This window comes from Scyliorhinus torazame, chromosome 19, assembly GCF_047496885.1.
Source record: "Scyliorhinus torazame isolate Kashiwa2021f chromosome 19, sScyTor2.1, whole genome shotgun sequence".
Classification (NCBI taxonomy): domain Eukaryota; kingdom Metazoa; phylum Chordata; class Chondrichthyes; order Carcharhiniformes; family Scyliorhinidae; genus Scyliorhinus; species Scyliorhinus torazame.
Genome location: NC_092725.1, coordinates 80,433,354 through 80,447,512, shown reverse-complemented (window position 1 = coordinate 80,447,512; position 14,159 = coordinate 80,433,354). Strand labels below are relative to the sequence as shown.

Below are 14,159 nucleotides of genomic sequence, written 5' to 3'. Positions count from 1 at the left end.
ATCCTCCTTCTGGATGTCGCAGTCGAACAATATCATCCTTCATTAGTGGTTTTAGTGAAATCGCATGTAGATCATAATACTGTCGTTGTTTGTTGCGTTGCTGTTTGATCTTGCTAAGTACATACGATTGATCCGGATTACTGATTTGAAATATGGGTAACATTGTTCTCATATCACGGTTGAAAAGCATTTGAGCCGGAGATAGCCCTGAGCTTAATGGTGAGGCTCTATAAGAAGGCAAAGCCAAGTGAATATTGGATTGCGAGTTATTCGCCTTGCTTATGAGTTGCTTGATAATGTGCACACCTTTCTCAACTTTGCCATTTGACCATGGAAAGTGTGGACACGAAGTGGCATGGTTAAAATTGGAAAATTCTGTCCACTCTCACCTCGTGAAGCAAGGACCATTATCGGACATAACCGTTTGTGGAATCCCACGTCTCGAAAATGTCTCCTTACAAGCCTTAATTACTGATGAAGAACTGAGATCCGGAAGTTTCATCACATCAGGAAAATTGGAGTAGTAGCCTATGATGGGAACATAGTCCCAAAAAAATGAAACAAATCGATGCCTACTTTTGTCCACGGTGGGGTAGTTAACTCATGCTGCGGGAGTGTCTCCTTACATTGTGCCTTTACATTGTGCCGGTTGATGTTTTTGACAAGTGACATAAGTGATTATCATATCTGTTATCTCTTTATTAATACCAGGCCAATACACAGCCTGCCTTTCTCTTCTCTTGCATTTCTCGATTCCGAGATGTCCCTCGTGAATTTTGCTGAGCATCTCTGACCTGAGAGTTAGCGGAATGACAATCTGGTCATTTCAGAGGAACAGTCCGTCCACTACTGTCAATTCTGCCTGGATGTTCTGATTCTGTGGACACCGTCCCTTTGGCGAACCATGCTGGAGATGCTGGAAATGATGCATTACTCGGAGTAAGGTCGCATATTTTTGTGTCTCGAGACGAATCTGCTGCAGCTTCTCGTCAGATGCCGGAAGATTCTCCGTTCACAAGTACATTTGAGCTTCAATATCATCAATGGACTCAGGTGGTGAGCTTTCAGTATCGATAGATCTAGACAGTGTGCCAGCTATGATGAGGTGCTTTCCAGGAGTGTATACTAGTGTGAAGTCATACCTCCTCAACTTCATCATAATGCATTGTAGGCGAGGAGTCATGTCATTTAGGTTTTTTTCAATTATATTGACTAGTGGTCTGTGATCCGTCTCTACGATAAACAGAGGAAGCCCGTACACATAGTCGTGAAATTTTGTGATGCCTGTGATCAGCCCAAGACACTCTTTTTCAATTTGCGCATACCTGCACTCGGTGGTGGTCATCGCTCTGGATGCGTATGCAATTGGATCCCTGTCAGATTGGTCATTTTGTTGAAGAAGCACTGCACCGATTCCATCTTGACTGGCATCGGTGGAGATCTTTGTAGTTCTGGTTGGGTCAAAGAAAGTGAGAATTGGAGCTGTCATCAGTTGATGCTTGAGATCCACCCATTCTTCTTGGTGGCGTGGAGTCCATTCAAATTCTGTGGTCTTCCTGATTAAGTTTCGTAGAGCTGACGTTCTCGTCGACAAGTTGGATATGAACTTGCCTAAGAAGTTAATGAATCCTAGAAATCTTAGCACAGCTTTTTTATCTTTTGAGCTTGTATTTATACCCCCATTAGTGTTGTCCTCTAGTGAGCATCTGACTGTACTGATTATACATTAACCCTTTATGTATATACATATACAGAGATCACTGTCGTCTTGGAAATCTTTCCTACTTCGAGACTGTGAAGAAAACAACTTTACAACTCTGTTTCGATAAAAATAACTTTGTCTTTATTGACCAAAGTCTGCATGCAGTATGGCTACAGTTTGAAGAGAGAGAGAGCAGTTAAGGCAAAACTGCTCATTCTTTCTCAAGCTCGCAAAGACATGGAGAAAACATTCAATATTTATACAAAAGTTGTATCATTTTACAAAAACAGACCTTGTTCAAAAATGTAATCAGTAGTGAGGGATCAGTAGTAAGGAATCAATACAGTCATAACTTCTGACCAAACATGTTGTCATGGAAAGACCCTGACTCGGCTTATTTGCAGTATTTTGTCTTTAGAGGGTTTAAGACGTGGTCCTATTTTGCTTTCATCTCTGCCCTCATGATGCCTTGACGCAGATGGCCATAGGTCATGAGGAGGTTGTGTTATTAGGACATTCCTAGATCGTGACTTTGTTATCAGGTTTTACTAAGGTCAGGCACTATTTTCCCTCTTCTGGCCTTGTATGATACGATTATGTGGATTTTTAGCTTTGTCTAGTTTGTCAGGGTCTGGTCTTGGCAATAGCTGACACAGCTTTCTTATACATGGTTACATAAGTTGGCTATTTTTCCCATCATGCTATTGCTGAGTTTGTACACTTTCACATCACTATAGAAAGAACCATGCCTCGAAATTTGGTCAGGATGGAAAACCAGTGCACACATCTGTTCACAAGGATACAGGACCAACATGGAATTTGTATTTGCTGCATGTTGTAATGGGTCAGGCAAAATAACTCACTGCACAGTCTTCTCTTTCTCCTCATAAACTCTGCACATCTTACTCTCACCACAATTGACTTCAGCAGCCCTTTGTCCATGCCCTGGTTTGAGGTGTCAGATATTGTAGCAACCTCTTTGGTGGAGGTGTCTCATATTGCTCCGTGCATAATATGGCTTGGCTGAGAGCTCAAGCTCCATTAATCTGTTGAAATAAGTGCACACAAGGGGAAACATTTCTTGATTGACAGATGCTTTTCAGAGATCTATTTTGTCAATGACTCAATGTTTATGTAAATTACTGGTTGATTCTGTCATTAACACTTTAAAGATCTTGGTGCTTGACATTTTTATAGGATTATAGCAACTGCAGGTTTTTAAGAAAGTTATGAACGGCTATTCTTTTTAAAGGTTTTGCACACATGCCCTATTGTTAACATTGGGTTAATTGAATTTACTCAAAGTGTATGTGAGGGGTGAGGGCCCAAGGCTTAATTTTGAATCAAACAACTGGGACGAGGCCCAGAGAAATGATGCAGGCTTTTTAATGAACCAGCCTCGTCACTCAGTAGCATCCATGACCATTCCTGGGGCAATAAGCCTAAATCCAGCATACACAACCAGACCCTGACTCCACCTTTCTAAATCCCTGAACAAAAATAGCAGCTTTGTAGGCTGTTTTTACAGTGCGGTGCTTCCTCCAAAGTGAAAGTCCAGCCCATTAACTCTGAACGGGATTTTCTGGCCCCACCACCACCGGGATTGCCTGGTCCTGTCGAAAGTCAATGGACTTTTGGCTGTGCCTCGCTGAATGCCCCGCAGCGGCTCCCACTATGTAGGGGCTGGAGTATCCCGGCCTGTGCCTCGCTCTCCGCAGTCGCTACTTTTTCAGATGAACATTCTCTGTTTTTATTAATAACCTGTATGGAGTTAGTTCCCTGAGTTATTGGCCAAGTTTATCATGTGGCAAGTCAGATACTGGGTCAGACCAATTTCAAAAAACGGTCCTGCAATCAGGTTAGGACCCTTATTTTAATCCCCTAACGTGGCTTTTTAATAGTTCCGGTGTGCACCTGGATATCTATTGAGCATTGTGGTGAATGTATTACTGCTACCGTTCACCATTGTATTGCATTACATTGTATTGTATTATGTTGATGCCCTTGTGGGCTCTGCCTATGGCTCCGCCCCCTCAGGGGAGGTATATAGATCTGCAGCCTGTAGGCGGCACTCAGCACAGATCTAGTTGATTAAAACCACTATTCACTTCAACTCTTCGTCTTGTGTGAATTGATGGTCGCATCAAGCATCAAATTCAGTAATTGGACAGTGCACGTTCAGTGCTGCCTGCCACACAGGAACTCATTTTAAAACATGTCGTGTGCAATTGAATTTCTCGGGTCCCAATACTTTGCTGAATTAAACACCCAGACACATTCACATTGTCACTTTCAAGTGAGTTAAAGGCAGACTAAAAACAATCAACATATAGGTCTCATTAATGCCACTTTATTACCAAACTCCAGCCTCCATCCATAACAAGATTCATTCAACATGACTTACTCTTTACAAATCCATGCTGGTTCCTTCTGCCCAGCCTATCTTTGTCCAAATGCTTTGTCATTTTGTTAAAGAGGATTGTTGGCTTTTGGGCCCAAGGTTCAGGAGTAAGCTCAATCAGTTCCTACTGAAGACTGCTGTAAAATAACTTGGCCACAGGGCAGCAATGTTGCCTGCTGGAAACCAATATTCCCCGAGATAGAATATTTGCTACAGATTAAACTTTTGCTGTGTGTTTTTTGATAAGGTACAAGGACATAGGTGTAGATTATTCATTTGGATGTTAGCTGATCTGTATCTCAACTCCATCTACTACCCTTGGTTCTTTAACCTTTAATATTATTGCCTGACAAAATAAATCACTCTCAGTTTCAAAGTTTTCCATTGATCTAACCTTAGCACCTGTTTGGGGGCCAAGGGCTCTAGATTCCCACCTGCCTTTCCCACAACGCCTTGAATGACCTGATTTAATTTTAAGAATATGCCCCCTTGTTTTGGACACCCCCACCAGAGGAAATTGTTTCTCTTCCTTTACCAGGTCCTTTAATCATTTTAACATTTCAATTACGCCGGGCATGATATAACCAAAAATAAAAATTAGAGTTTGTTCTGGGCTGGATTCGCAGGTTTGGTCCCGGTGCTGCCCCGCTATCTAATGATTGCTATTTCGGGCCCTGGCAAGGAACACCCCTGAGTGCGCACTTAGTGTAGTTTCCTGCATGGTGCTCCTCAGTGCAGGAAGAGATCGGGACACCTTTTTAAAATGGTGCCCCAACCTCTCAACTCTCTGATGTGACCACCGGAACGCCCCCCCCACCAACATCCCAACTCACCTGTAAGGGGGTCCTCGAGCCCCCCTAACCCCACCTCACATGGGCTCAATCCACAACATGGGCAAAATAGCAGCTTGACATTCTGGCAGTGCCACCTGGGCATCCTGGCAGTGCCAGGCTGGCACCCAGGTGGCACTGCCACAGTGCCAGGTTGGCAGTGCCAAGGTGCCTGGGTGGCACTAGCAGTGCCACCTTGTCCAAAAGTCGAACACCTGGGGCCTTCCAATTGCTTGGGAACCCGCCCCCCCCATGTGTCTTTCCACTTTCCCTGTTTGTGGGAACCAGTGCTAAACGGCGCCTGGCTGGGGTCTCCTCAGGGGGGCCAGCGTCTGCCGAGTTCAATGGGTTTCTAAACTCACTTAACTCTGCGAGACTGTGGGCACGACCCAGATTGAGACGTCTCGCAAGATCTGTTTGGACCTCACGAGGCGTAACGACTGTCGGGAATCCCAGGAGAGGCATCTTCCAGCCACATCCCGCCATGATTCCGATGGAACGCAGCTGGTAAATTGTGCCCATCAGCTCTGAAAAGAAACACAAGCTGACCTATACAGCCTCTCCTCATATTTTAATCTTCTTCTTAGCCTGGGTAACATTCTGGTGAATCTATATTTCACCAACTCCAGGGTCCTCCAGAATGCACACAGAGAAATGCTGGAAACACCTTTCGTCAGAACTGTAAAATGTTACAAACATATTGGTTTTAAGCAGCACAGAGGAAGGGAAATGGGGGGAGAAAAGGAAAAAACAACATGCACTGATAGTGTGGATGGCTGGCGTGGTTTAAATGACGAAATGGAACCCAAATTCTTTCTGCTCATCCCCATTCCGAGCTCTGCAACATTTAGAAAATGCTTTAATCTATTTTTATGATGACCATAATGGATGACCTCTCCCTTCCCCACTTTTGTAAGAGCCACGAAGAGTCCAGCACGAGTTTTAAGGATACAAAGTAATAACATTTATTTACTATAACAATATATACATAACAGTAGCAGTAACTTCCCTTGCGACCTTCTCCTTCCTGCTGGTTCCTGAACTGGCCAGCTTATTTATACTAGGAGTTTCTCCGCCCCCCTCATTGGGGAAGTTCATACTCCCACAGGATTGTGGGATAGTCATTAGTCCCCAGCCAATTGTAAGTAGGCAGGTTATAACATCCCTCCCCCCCAAAGTCCAAGGAATCCACCGAAGACCCTGGCGAAGGAAGGCGTCGGACTCGTTTGGCCGCAGGCCGGATGCCATTTGCACACGCCGCTGGATCAGGCGGCGTGTAACGAGACGGAGACCGGCGCTTCCGTGATGAACGGCGCAGTTGTACATCCACGGCCCGTGGACCCGAGGATTCCCCCTCTGATGTATCCTGTGTCTCCATCTCGGAGTCAGAGTCTGCTGCCTCCGTCATGTCAGCGTCTCTATCTCCATTTGGTCCCGTAACGACCTGCGCAGGCTTCGAGTGAGGCACCAGTGGAAGATTTTGAGGACTACCTTCCCTTGTCTCTGGTCTCTGCGGCTGTTGAAATGAGCTCCGGGGGCGGGGAATCTTTTGAGGGGAGGATCTTCTGGACCGGACGTGGTCTACATGTTTTCGCTGGAGACGACCCTGGGCTTGCACTTGGTAAGATATAGGGCCCGTTTGGCGAAAGATTACACCAGGAACCCATTGGGCACCACCAGCAAAATTCCGCACGAATACTGGGTCATCGGGCGCAAACTGCCGAATCGGACGATGCCGAGACAATCCCTATCCCTGACGTTCTTGTGTGCGGCGTACTTTTGCGCCAATGTCCGGGAAAACCATACTAAGGCGGGTGCGGAGTCTCCGGCCCATTAGGAGTTCTGCGGGAGCTACCCCAGTCACTGCATGGGGGTGGTCCTGTACGTAAACAAAAAGCGAACCAGTCTCGTGTCCATTGATCCGGAAGACTGCTTCTTTAGGCCTCTTTTGAATGTCTGCACTGCTCGCTCTGCCAACCCATTTGAAGCCGGGTGGTAAGGGGCAGTGCGGATATAGCGGATGCCGTTCATCTTTGTAAACCTAGCAAACTCCTCACTCGTGAATGGAGTGCCATTATCCGTGACCAGCACCTCGGGGAGGCCATGCGTACTAAACGATAAACGCATCTTTTCAATTGTTGCGCAGGATGTTGTCCCCTGCATCTTATGCACCTTCAGCCATTTGGACTGGGCGTCAATTAGTAGAAGGAACATGGATCCCTGAAAAGGGCCTGCGAAATCTGCATGCAAGCGTGCCCAAAGCCGCCCTGGCCATTCCCAGTGATGTAGGGGCGCGGCCGGCGGAAGCTTCTGATGCTCCTGGCAAATGGAGCAGTTTTGGGCCACCTTCTCAATGTCGGTGTCGAGGCCTGGCCACCAGACATAACTCCGGGCCAACATTTTCATCTTGGTCACGCCCGGATGCCCATTGTGCAAGTCTGATAATATCAGCTCCTGGCCTTTTTCCGGGACAATCACACGCGTCCCCCACAAGAGGATGCCGTCTTCCACGCTGAATTCTGACAGCTTGGAGGAAAATGCCCGCAACTCGCCTGGGAGCTGTCTATGCTGCCCACCATACAGGACTATGTGCCGAACCTTTGACAGGACTGGCTCCGCCTGGGTCCACTCACGGATCTGTGATGCCGTGACAGGCAAGGTGTCCATAAAATTTAGGGTTGCAACCACCTCACTGGTCGTGGGGGTCAACATGGGGCCGGTCGATAAAGGCAATCGGCTCAGTGCGTCGGCATTTGCTATCTGCGTACCTGGTTTGTGCTCCAGAGAATACTCATATGCAGCAAGCAACAAAGCCCAGTGCTGGATCCGTGCAGAAGCAATGGGCGGTATTGGCTGATCCTCTCTGAAATTCCCAGCAGAGGCTTATGATCAGTCACGATAGTGAAGTGGCGGCCATACACGTACTGGTGGAAGCGTTTCACCGCAAAGACCACTGCCAGGCCCTCCTTCTCGATCTGCGCGTACTTTTTCTCTGCTGCAGTCAATGTGCGGGAGGCGAAAGCTATCGGTCGCTCGGCCCCGTTCTCCATCGTGTGGGACAGGACGGCCCCAATACCATACGGGGATGCATCACATGTGACGAGCAAAGACTTTCCCGGATCATAGTGGGTTAGTAACCCAGACGACGACAATTGTTGCTTTACCCGCCAGAAAGCCGTTTCTTGCGGCTGACCCCAAACCCAGGTGTGATTTTTCTTTAGCAGCAGGTGCAAAGGGGCCAGCGTAGTTGCCAGATTGGGGAGGAACTTCCCGTAATAGTTTACGAGACCGAGAAAAGAACGAAGATGCGAAGTGTCAGTCAGGGTGGGGGCATGTTGAATTGCACGCACCTTCTCTGCGACGGGGTGCAGACCCTCGTGGTCCACCCGATAACCTAGGTAGACTACTTCTTTTGCCTGAAATACGCACTTTGTGCGACGTAAACGGACTCCAGCCTCCGAAAGGCATCTAAGGACAGCCTCCAGATTTTCCAAATGCTCTTGCTCCGACGTCCCTGTAATCAACACGTCATCTAGGTAGACAGCCACACGTGGTAAACCTCTCAAAATGCCCTCCATAACACGTTGAAAAATTGCGCAGGCAGAGGATACTCCAAAGGGCAACCGTGTATATTCATACAGGCCCCGTTGTGTATTAATTGTTACATATGGTCGGGAGGCAGGGTCCAGCTCCAACTGCAGGTAGGCGTGACTCATATCTAATTTTGTGAATGAGAGTCCACCTGCAAGTTTCGCGTAGAGATCCTCTATGCGAGGCATTGGATATCGGTCGAGTCGGGAAACTGTATTCACTGTAAGTTTATAGTCGCCAAACAAGCGAACTGTGGCATCTGGTTTCATTACTGGTACAATTGGTGCTGCCCAGTCAGCAAAACGGACGGGCCTGATAATACCCAAACTCTCCAAACGAGTGAGCTCCCCTTCTACCTTCTCGAGCAAGGCGTAAGGCACTGGGCACGCCCGGAAATAGCGCGGCGTGGCTCCTGGTTCAACTTGGATGTGGGCTACGGCCCCTTTTATTTTCCCCAAACCAGGCTGGAATACCTCTGGGTATCGTCCTAGCACCTCAGTCAACCCTCCAGAAACTGTTTGGAGGATGTGCTGCCATTGCAACCGCAAATGGCGCAACCAGTCCCAACCCAACAGGCTGGGCCCATGGCCACGCACTACGATAAGTGGGAAACGCCCCTCCTGGCGTCCATTGACAACAGGGGTCATTGTAGTTCCTGCAATGTCCAGTGGTTCCCCCGTGTAGGTGGCCAACCTGGCCTGTGAGTCAGTTAATGTAAGGGTCTGTATACCCTGCTTGATGCGGTCGAATGTCCTCTGGGCGATCACGGAGACCGCTGCGCCAGTATCCAACTCCATCTCCAGCGGGTGGCCATTGACCCGTACTGTCACCTTAATGGGGGCCACACGGGGAGCTGCCACACAATGCAGCTGCAGGCAGTCGTCCTCCGCCTCCACGTCCTCGGGAGTGGTCGCCGCAGGTTCATCCACATGGAAGGTACGGCCTCTGGGCTGGTCCCAGTTACGGCCCCTGGGCTGGTCCCAGTTTCAGTCGGAACGACGGCGCCTCTGGCATCCCCAGGACCGCCGTCCGCGACGGGGTCGGCGCCTACAAGTCTGACACGGACATGGCTCCTCATCCATTGGCTCTGGAGAAGGCTCCCTTCGGGGAGGAATGTCCGATGGCCACTGGCGTCGGTCCGGACGTTGCCTCGCCCAAGGTACCGCAGGAGTGCGGGGGGACATTTTTGGGCGGAAAGGGTTGCGCCCCAAGGCATGCACTTCCATTCCCTGTAGCTCCTGTACTCCTCGCTCTGCGCTCTCTCGGGACAAGACTATTTGTATTGCCTGTTGAAAAGTCAATGTTGGCTCCGCTAACAACTTTCTCTGGGTTGCTGCATTGTTAATACCGCAAACCAAACGGTCGCGTAACATTTCTGACAAGGTCTCACCATAGTCACAGTATTCCACAATCCCGCATAGCCTGGATAAAAAATCGGCAAGGGATTCTCCAGGGGTCCTCTCAGCGGTATTAAACCGGTACCGCTGGACTATCGTGGACGGTGTTGGGTTAAAGTGTTGCCCCACTATACTCACAAGTTCGTCAAACGTTTTGGTGTCCGGCGCAGCTGGGTACGTAAGGCTCCTAATCACCCCAAACGTATGCGGGCCGCAGGCGGTGAGCAATATGACCACCTGGCGCTCGTTTTCAGTGATATTGTTTGCCCGGAAATAGTAACGCATCCGTTGTGTGTACTGGTTCCAGCTTTCCAGCGCAGCATCAAAAACATCCAAACGTCCGTACAGAGGCATGGTATAATAGAAAACAACTTCCAACCTGTATCCAACAAAAATCCAGGGAGGTGGCTTCAGCAGTGCAGACAGCTATTCACTTTTACCTTCGTCGCCAGTTTTGTAAGGGCCACGAAGAATCCAGCACGAGTTTTAAGGATACAAAGTAATAACATTTATTTACTATAACAATATATACATAACAGTAGCAGTAACTTCTCTTGCAACCTTCTCCTTCCTGCTGGTTCCTGAACTGGCCAGCTTATTTATACTAGGAGTTTCTCCGCCCCCCTCATTGGGGAAGTTCATACTCCCACAGGATTGTGGGATAGTCATTAGTCCCCAGCCAATCGTAAGTAGGCAGGTTATAACACCCACCTTCTCCATCAGCTACAGTTTTAACCACTTATTTATCTAGCAATGTAGCGTTGTAACTTTCTGCTCGCATCTGCACTATTTACTGTTCTATCTACCTAATTGATCAATTAATTTGGTCAGGAAACTTAGATATATCGCTCTTTATTTCTTCATCCAAGTAATTTGTAAATATAGTGAAATTATGTGGGTGCAGCATGGATCCACTAGTCACATTTTGCAAATTGAGTACACTACCCATCAGCCTTACTCTGCCTCCTAGCTCCTAATCAGTTCCCTATCTAAACCGATAGTTGCCTTGAATTCTATGCATTCTGATTTTTGTTCACAGTCTCTTATGCAGAACCTTGTTGACTGCCTTTTGGAATTCCATATAAATTACATCCATTGCCACTTCCTATCTTCCGCATTAGTTTCCTGCTCAGAAAATGTAACAAGATTCATTCAACATGACTTACTCGCTACAAATCCATGCTGGTTCCTTCTGCTCAGCCTATCTTTGTCCAAATGCTTTGTCATTTTGTCCCAAGCAGCGGATTTGAATAACTTCTCCACAACTGGCATCCAACTAATAGGCTAATCATTTCCCAGTTTGTCTCTCTTGCTCTTTGTAAATAATGATGTGGAGATGCCGGCGTTGGACTGGGGTGAGCACAGTACGAAGTCTTACAACACCAGGTTAAAGTCCAACAGGTTTGTTTCGATGTCACTAGCTTTCGGAGCGCTGCTCCTTCCTCAGGTGAATGAAGAGGTCTGTTCCAGAAACACATATATAGACAAATTCAAAGATGCCAAACAATGCTAGGAATGCGAGCATTAGCAGGTGATTAAATCTGGATCTGTAAAGATTTAATCACCTGCTAATGCTTGCATTCCTAGCATTGTTTGGCATCTTTGAATTTGTCTATATATGCGTTTCTGGAACAGACCTCTTCATTCACCTGAGGAAGGAGCAGCGCTCCGAAAGCTAGTGACATCGAAACAAACCTGTTGGACTTTAACCTGGTGTTGTAAGACTTCGTACTTTGTAAATAATGCAAGGGAACAAATCCTGAATCGAGTGTATTTTGGAAGATGACTACGCATCAACAATTTTCTCACTTAATTCTTTTAATATACTGGGGTGGAAATCAGCAGGCCCTGGAGATTTGTCTGTCTTTAATAATATTTATTTCTCCATCCTCATGTTTTACTCTTATTGAATCATTGACTCCATCTACACCTCCCGCTGCCTGGGGAAAGTGGGCAGCATAATCAAAGATCCCTCCCACCCGGCTTACTCACTCTTCCAACTTCTTCCATCGGGCAGGAGATACAGAAGTCTGAGAACACGCACGAACAGACTCAAAAACTGTTTCTTCCCCACTGTCATCAGACTCCTAAATGACCCACTTATGGACTGACCTCATTAACACTACACCCTGTATGCTTCATCCGATGCCAGTGCTTATGTAGTTACATTGTATATGTTGTGTTGCCCTATTATGTATTTTCTTTTATTCCCTTTTCTTCCCATGTATTTAATGATCTGTTGAGCTGCTCACAGAAAAATACTTTTCACTGTACCTCGGTACACGTGACAATAAACAAATCCAATCCAATCCCCCAATGCTTCTATATTTAATCCTGTGTGTATAATTTGATGCCTTCCACCTGAGATGTTGATTTCTTATCCTGTGGTGGTCTCTGTTTCCACAATGCCGCATGGAACAAAACAGCTTCTTCACGCCACGTCACGATCAAATGCTTTGTCTGCTGGCCCCAAGTTCTTGATATTTCTCCCTGCCTCAAGTCTCAGCTGTGGTTCTTCCCTATCCACCATTTCCCAGTGTCTGGAGCAGATTAACACACAGGATTTGGGGGCCCATAACATAGAACATACAGCAGAAGGGGGCCATTCGGCCCATCGAGTCTGCACTGACCCACTTAAGCCCTCACTTCCACCCTATCCCCGTAACCCAATAACCCCTCCTAACCTTTTTGGTCACTAAGGGCAATTCATCATGGCCAATCCACCTAACCTGCATGTCTTTGGACTGTGGGAGGAAACCGGAGCACCCGGAGGAAACCTATGCAGACACGGGGAGAACGTGCAGAATCCACACAGACAGTGACCCAGCGGGGAATCTAACCTGGGACTCTGGCACTGTGAAGCCACAGTGCTATCCACTTGTGCTATCGTGCTGTCCTGTCCCCTAAACATGGAAATATCGGAGCCCTCTGCATTGCTGCATGATTTGGAGTATTATAGCAGTGTCTTAACATTCTGCAGGGGAGGATAAACCTTTCTGTAATGTACAGTAAATGAACACGATCAGCAATATATATAATTTTTGAAAATACCAATAAAAAGATTATTTTTTAAATATTCTGTCGAGTGATTTCTTCATGAATTTTCCTGCATGTGTGTATTTTAATAGATCAGGGCGTGTGTGGTATGAAGAGAAAGTGGGAGTCACTCTGAATGTTGCTGGCATATACACTTCTCCTTCCCATGCCGATCTTTCTTGAATATCATATATGCTTGCCTTTTTCATCTCCACAATCCACACTTGGGCTGCGGCTACTTAGCTGATACATTCTCTTCCCAAGACTCAACGACGAAAGTCATACCATTGAATTGGACAAGAATCCAGACTCCAGAAAGAGAAAAATGTTGGTGAATTTATAATATTTAATATGCCATTTATTTTAGAAAGAGAAACAATATTGTTCCAACTTTACAAGAAGATTTTAAGGCCAGTTCAAATTGAATCCAGTTCACAGAAATTAGGGGTTGAAGGCAAATTTTTTTTTTAATTGAACACCTCTGTGTTAAGAGGAGCACACAATGTGATTTTTAATATGCTGCTTTTTATCATCTCTCATTATTAGCTTTTAGAAAGAAAAACATTACAGAAAGTACAGCAGGAGAGTAAAAAAAAAAATTATCTGAATTAATCTGCTTTGGAGAGGGTACAGAGGAGATTTACCAGGATGCTGCCTGGACTGGAGGGCATATTTTATGAAGAAAGGTTGAGGGAGCTAGGGCTTTTCTCACTGGAGCGAAGAAGGCAGAGAGGTGACTTGATAGAGGTGTACAAGGTGATGAGAGGCATGGATAGAGTGGATAGCTAGAGACTTTTCCCCAGGGTGAAAATGACTGTCACAAGGGGACATAATTTTAAGGTGATTGGAGGAAGGTATGGGGGAAATGTCAGAGGTAAGTTCTTTATACAGAGAGTGGTGGGTGTGTGGAATGCACATTAGGGTCATTTAAGCGACTCTTACACAGGCACATGGAGAGCAGTAAATTGAAGGAGTGTAGGTTAGGTCGACCTTAGATTTGGATAAATGGTTGACACAACATCATGGGCTGAAGGGTCTGTACTGTGCTGTACTGTTCTATGTTCTATGTTAACCAGTAGATCAGATGGGCTGAATGGCCTACTCCTGCCTCTATTATGAATTGGCTGGACACAAAGATACTGCGCCAAAATAAACTAGACACTGAACTCAGATTAAGGCACCAACAGTTTTTACCTTGAAAT

General features: G+C 46.6%; 1 long non-coding RNA gene across 1 annotated transcript in view; it reads right to left on the bottom strand.

Moving 5' to 3' along the window:
- The window catches only part of LOC140396254 (uncharacterized), a 49,597-nt gene extending 38,244 nt beyond the window's left edge, over nt 1-11,353 (bottom strand). Inside the window, exon 1 of the long non-coding RNA XR_011936501.1 lies at nt 11,088-11,353. This is a non-coding gene — a long non-coding RNA (uncharacterized lncRNA). The remainder of the gene's footprint in view (nt 1-11,087) is intronic.
- Between the last annotated feature and the right edge of the window lie 2,806 nt (nt 11,354-14,159).